The sequence below is a fragment of the Podarcis cretensis genome, assembly GCF_951804945.1.
Source record: "Podarcis cretensis genome assembly, chromosome: 5".
Taxonomy (NCBI): Eukaryota; Metazoa; Chordata; class Lepidosauria; order Squamata; family Lacertidae; genus Podarcis; species Podarcis cretensis.
The window spans coordinates 27,177,922-27,184,788 of NC_137174.1; positions in this window are offsets into that span (position 1 = coordinate 27,177,922).

Consider the following 6,867-nt stretch of genomic DNA (forward strand, 5'->3'; position numbering starts at 1 on the left):
ACTTCAAGCTCCTGAAAAACAGAAATAGAGAGATTCACATTGCACATTTAAAGCACACTCAACAAACATTTAAACCACATGACTTCTCACAATAATCCCAGAAACTGTAGTTTGCCCCTCACAGAGCTACAATTCCAAGTACCTTGAACAAACCGCAGTTCCCAGGATTCTTTTGGGGGGGGGGGTGCTATGCACTTTAAATGTGCATTGAATGTGCTTTAAATGTGTGGTATAGATCTGGTTGGCAAGCGACCCCTTTCTCTCTCTAGTTTGTTCCATTTGCTGAGTGGATACTTGAATTCTAAGCACCTCCACAAATCTCACATTCCAGGTGGTCACCCGGATCTCCTGCCGCTACACTTGGCCCTGGCCATTGGTCTGGACAAAGTTAGTGTGTGGAGCCAATTTTTCTGGCCACCCAGCCCTCGCTGAGCTCAAAGGATGGTGGTCCCTGTTAAAAATCAGTAGCCAGTTATACTTAGAACAGGCATGGGCAAACTCGGCTCTCCAGATGTTTTGGGACTACAATTCCCATTATCCCTGACCACTGGTCCTGTTAGCTAGGGATGATGGGAGTTGTAGTCCGAAAACATCTGGAGGGCCGAGTTTGCCTATGACTGACTTAGAAGAATGCACTGACTGGGGTGAGTTATGTGCAGAGCATGAGGAAAAATGTTAGACTGGAACTATGCTTAAGTAATGTACTGTTTCTTCAGTGTATTGTAGTGCTCCTATCAGAGGAGGGGGAAATGGCCTGCCTAGCTATGTAGCAATGAAAATAAGAGTTATGGGTTTCCTCATTTATGCAATTATATATTTCCGTTATGACACAGTAACTCCTTCAACTTTTAATTTTCAAGATGCAATTTTTGAAGATCCCAAGCATTAGAGTTGTCAGTTCTTTAAAACCATAAAAAGAAAAGTACCTCTTGAGGAGAGCCCTCTGAGTGCAGAGACCATGGGGATTTTTGCTTTTGGCTGGTTTGGAGGGAGAGTCCAGTGGTTTGGGGTGGGTTCAATGGAGAGATTTGGGGCAGAGCAAACCTATATATTCATACAGTTAACTTGGGTGTCTGGTACTTTTTTTAAATAACTAAAGGCGATGTGCAAAAACCACCACACATTTTTTTCAGGCAGATGTCCAGAAAGCGAACTAAACAAATAAACGTGTAGCCAGGCTACGCTACACACCAATCCTTTGGCAATCTTACTAGAAATGGTTTCCGTGTCCTCTGCTGTATGAACTATAATGAACACATAGTTCTGATTTAAATCACCTAATTCATATTCTCAGCTTTGGTTTAGCTTCATCATTATGTAAAGGACAGAATATACTTTCTATGTTCTATTACAGAGATGCCATTGCTGCAGGGGAATATAATATGAATTTTAAAGACAAGACTACATTGACTCTTGCAGCTGCCTACTGGTCAGAAAATAAAACACACTTGTTATGGCTACACTGATGGATTCTTATCCATGATACAAGGCCTACACTATAATGGGGCAGGGGGACAGTCCGACTAGAAACAAACATGCATGCTACAGCATTGTAGCCATTCAGAGGAATGCAGTAACAAGGGGACTAGAATGCAAATCCTACCAGAAAAGGAGGTACCACCAGGGTGTGTTTGGCCTAGAGAAAAGACCACCAAGGAGCATGTCTACATGAAATATTTAAACAAGTTTCAAACACATTTGGCTACCTAACCAAGAAATCCTAAGTATCATACTTTTGCAAAGCCATTAAAAATTGCCCAGATTTCTCAGCATTCTCTCAAATCTACAATTCCCAGGTTTCTTTGGGTGGGGTGGTAGGAGCTACGATAATCCTGTGTCAATTTACATTATTTATTTAAGTTCAGTAACAAACATGGCACGAACGGGGGGGGGAGAGAATGGGGAGGGAAAAGGAAAACAGGCACCCGCTTTTAGAGTTGCAAAGTTCTTAAAATGACCAGCTTTAATGGTAAGTTGCTCAGGGAAAGAGGAGGAACTAAATGGGACTTCCGGGTTAGCGCGGTCGGCTAATGGCGGATTCCCTCCGAGCTCCGGAGGGAATTGGCTCTGCTGAAGACGGGTCTTACCGCGCCGGCGACGCGGGGACCCTTAGAAACCGCAGGCGCGGAAGCCTGCGGACTTGGTGACTTGGCGGGCACCTTTAAGCGCCTTCCCCGACCCACGAAGAGCCTTTTTAAAGGCTACGGAGAGGGTACGGGGAGCGGCGTGGTGCTGTGAGTAGACCGCTACTTCAGTGGAGCGAAGCCGCGAGCCATGGCCGGAGAGCGCTGACTTTTTTCCCAAAATTCAGACTGGAAAACAAACAACCCGTGAGTAGAATGGAATCTGGACTCTAAAATTTATATCTTTGAATTCGGTACAACCGGGGGATGTGCTAAAGGGAAGTCCGCACCCCCCCCCTACCTACAAACGATCTAAAGCAAGGATCGGAGAATTAAGGTGGAGAGTATTGTTTTTGGTGTCAGATAAAAGATATTTCCATGAATTTGACAGAAGTAGTCTTTGTGCTGGAGAGAAAGTGAGGAATTTTGGAAGTTTTTGTGTAACCCCTCCCCCCCCCCCCGAACCCGGGAGCGTCCTGTGCGTGAGCCGGAGGAAAAAGAACAAGGAGTTTGACAGCTGTCAAAGGAGCTGTCAAACGGGCGGTGAAAGTTAAGAACTTTGTTACTTAATAACTCTCTGAACTAAAAGTGTTGTATTTGAATTGAGGTGGTTGGAAACAACGTAGCTATAAATAACAAAGTAACGGACTGTTGGAAAAGGACTATTAAGCAATTGGAATCCCCCTAGGGGGAACTAGAGACATTACAATGGCTGCAGAGGGAAAATTACTGGCAGAGTTAGAAAAAATGTTTTTTCTTGTGGGAATCCTGCAAGAGCAGAGTACGGCTATGAACAAAGAACTTATGACCTTGAATCCTAAAACAAACAACTCTGCTGAATGTGTAAAGGAAGGGACTGATAAGACTGATAAGAAATCTGCAGCTGAACCAGAAGAGACATTTTTGGAACTGGTGGAAAGGAAAGGAGTGGAAAAAGTACAGGAAAATACCAATCAGGAGCCTATATTGTCAGGAAATAAAGAAGAAGATCTTTGGATTACAAATCTGCGAAAGATGAGAAAGATGAAGGAGGAAGTCCCTGGAATACCTGGAATGCTGGAATTTAAAAGAATAAAGAAATATGATTGGGACTTCCTCTTTGAATATGGGAAATCAGCTGACCTTTTGCAGCAACTGCTTTTAAGTATCTTGGATGGAAGAAAATTTGATGTGACTGTGACAGAACTCCTTCGAGACCTGAGGTCCAACAAGAAGGATTACCAACAAAATCGGCAGAGAGAGACGGACAGAGATTTGAAGGCCTCGGATGTGAGGAATCCGGGCTAGGAACTGTGGACATTTGCTTGGGAAGGGATGGAAACCGGGGTAGGGAGGGAGGGGAGAACAGAATCTCAAAATTTTTATGATTTTTGTATTTGGCTATTAGGACATTTAATTAATTAATATATAAAGGGAGAAATTCGTGGAAGGGAAATTAGGTCGACCTTAGAAAAAGGATTTAATGTTTATAAGAGAATTGGATAAGTTAAATGTGGATAAGTAAAAAGAGCTAAGTTTAAAAATAATAATAATATGTTAAAGAGGAGAGACAAGAACTTGCTGAATTAATTATTGGAATTGGGATGTATGAAGAGGGGGTGGGGGGAAGTCAGGGAAAGGGGGTAAAGAAAGTAAGAGTATGAAATTATACATGTTTTGTTTTTGTTTTTGTTTTTGTTTTGTGTGTGTGTATAAAATGTGAAAACCTAATAAAAAATTTATAAAAAAAAAAGAGGAGGAACCAAATGGAGCTGGTATCCCAGCAGAACTAATCAACTAGCTGTGTGCTTCCCATCTCTGCTTAGTCAGATGGAGCCTGTCTTCACATGCAAAAGAACTCCCTAACTCACCAAGGGCTTGAGACTCATCAGCTATGCTCACCTGGTTTATGTGGCACCTAGAAGCTGTTCCCAGGGATGTGGCCGCTGCCACATGCAAACAACTTCTAGGAGCCACAGGTGAGAGCTGAGTGCAGGGTAGAGACCAAAGGTGGACAAACTACCCTCTGCAAGGAGGGCTGAGCCTAGAACTCTATGCATATCAAGTCTGTGCTCTTCCACCTTGCTGCAGGCTGTCCATTGAAAAACAAAAGTGAAATAGACTCAGACTCCTGTAGTGATTTCATGCTCTTTATTGCAGCTTGCAAAACAGTGATTGAATTGCCCCTCCAAACCACAGGCTTTTATATACATTATTTACACAATGAGTCCCGTCTGACTGGCTGATTCTGCTTCCCTCCTGGAGCCTGATTGGTCTTTTCCTGCAGGCCAATCAGTTGTTGCATTCTACAATCCTACCAGCCTAATAGGCCGATTAACTTCCTCCTGGAGCCTGATTGGTCTTTTCCTGCAAGCCAATCAGTTGTTGCATTCTAGGATCCTACTTGCCTATTGCTCTAGGATCCAAGCTTAGTACATAACAAAAACAAAGACTGCCTTTTACTTGGATTGCTAAGCTAGAGTGATCTTTGCATCCTCTTACACCCAAAGTATGACCCCATGCCTCCAAGATCAGGGGTGGGGGAACCTGGGGTTCTGCAAGTGTTATTGGAAACTAACTTGCATAGCCAACATAGCCAATGGTTAGAAAGAATGGGAGCTGTAGCCCAACACATTCCCCATTCTTGCTCTAACCAGGGTTTCCCAAACTTGTGTCTCCAGCTGTTTTTGGACCACAGTTCCCATCATCCCTGACCACTGGTCCTGCTAGATCAAAAAGTCCAAAAGCAGCTGGAGACACAAGTTTGGGAAACACTGTTCTAGAAAAAGATGTTTTTCAGAAGTCTTTCCAGCTGACTGCCTTTCTAAAACGAACTGCATGGAGTTATTGCCTCTGTGTAGTTACGCTTTATTTAAGGAACATAGGCTATATATCTGCACATCCATCCGTTTGTCAGCTCTGCCCTCTAATGGGCAACTGTCAGAATAGCCACTAATAACATTCCACTCCCGCTAACTTTCCTCAAGTCTATTACAGATGAAATCCAACAAAGCTGTGATTTTGTTGACTGTTCGCTGCCTTAAAGAGCATTTCTGTGATTCCAGCATTATTAAAATACGTTTAAGTACTTTAGGTTTCAATTTTATCTCCATTTCACTCAAAGTAAGACCTGCTGTACAAAATGGGACTCTGAACAGGCATATATAGGATTGCAGGATTAAACTGTTTTAACATGTACAAACTTGTAGGCAGGGCCGGCTCTGTAATTAGGCAACCTGAGGCAACTGTCTCAGGTGGCAGAAGCCCCCCAAATGGCAGCTCTACAGGTGCCCCTCCACTGGTGCAGATTTGTTGCCGGTATTGGCCAAAATTGTATCCGAAATTACACCCAAATTGGGCAAGATCTCGCCAAAAATTGCAGAAGCAGCAGGGTGGGCAGAGAATCAGTGCCAGCAGCAATAGGTATGACAGCAGCAGGGCAGGGAATGACAGTATTTTCTGTTTTGCCTGAAGCGATGAAACGGGATGTGCAGCCCCTGCTTACAGTGCAACTGAAAATAATAAAATGAACAAATTAATTATTAAAATTGCAGAGCTGACAAACGGATGGATGTGCAGATATACCGGTATAGCCTATGTTCCTTAAATAAAGCGAAACTACACAGAGGCAATAACTCCATGCAGTTCGTTTTAGAAAGACAGTCAGCAGGACAGACTTCTGAAAAATGTCTTTTTCTAGTACAGTGTTTCCCAAACCTCTGTCTCCAGCTGCTTTTGGACTTTATGATCTAGCAGGACCAGTGGTTAGGGATGATGGGAACTGTTGTCCAAAAAGGCCTGGACAGGCCATCGGCTTGTGGATCCGTGCTTTGTAACCATGTTTTTGAGCCATTGAGGCCCCACGAAATAGTGGGTGCGGTTTGTGGGTTTTTTGGTGCAGGCTGTAGCCGAGGACGTGCTATGTGATCTGATGGTGAATTTGGGGTGACCCAATGCAAAAATCCTGAGGACCCATGTGCTTTTACCTCCCCTGTCCCAGGCAACCTCCTTTATCTCTAGAGTCCCTTATCTCCCTCCCGATCCCTTGCCGATCAGCTGCTCAGTGGCTTTGTTTCAACACCCCTTCCCTCTTGTTTGCCTTAGTGTCTTTTCCTTAGCTGGAGCAGTTTTTTGCTCCTCCTTTTCTTCTAATTACTCTCCTCATTGCTTTAATCTTCGTGTCTCCTCTCCTTGCAAGTTCGCTGTCTTTACCTCCCCGCTCCCAGGCAGCCTCCTTTATCGCTAGAGTCCCTTATCACAGACATTTCCCCTTACTTTTTAGGAGGAAAAAAGTGCCTCTTATGGAGCAAAAAATATGGGATATCATTTCCCAGAATGTTTTTAGAACCTTACAGGTCCACCACATATGATAGAAGGTACCTTCCTTTTGCTTACATTTCCAGCAGATATTTGCACTTGTCTTACACATTTTTGCAAGCTTACTAGTAGTCAAATACCACTGGTACATCATTTTCATATAATTTTCTTTCAGAGTACAGCATGCTGAGAATTTCACCACTGCGCAAGCCTCCCTGGCCTGGGTAGGCCATCAGCCTGGGCAGGCCGGGTCTTCTTGTTCTAAAGGTAAACAACTATTTCCTTTAAAAAAAGGCAACAACTTTGTATATTTCTCCCATTGGCTGTTAATTTTGTTGGATAGCATTGGAACCTCCATATTCAGTGTACCTTTGGGTAGGGCAGCTACTTATATGTAGAAATTCAAATGCAGAAATAGAGAGAGGACACACCCTCCAAGTGTCCCTAT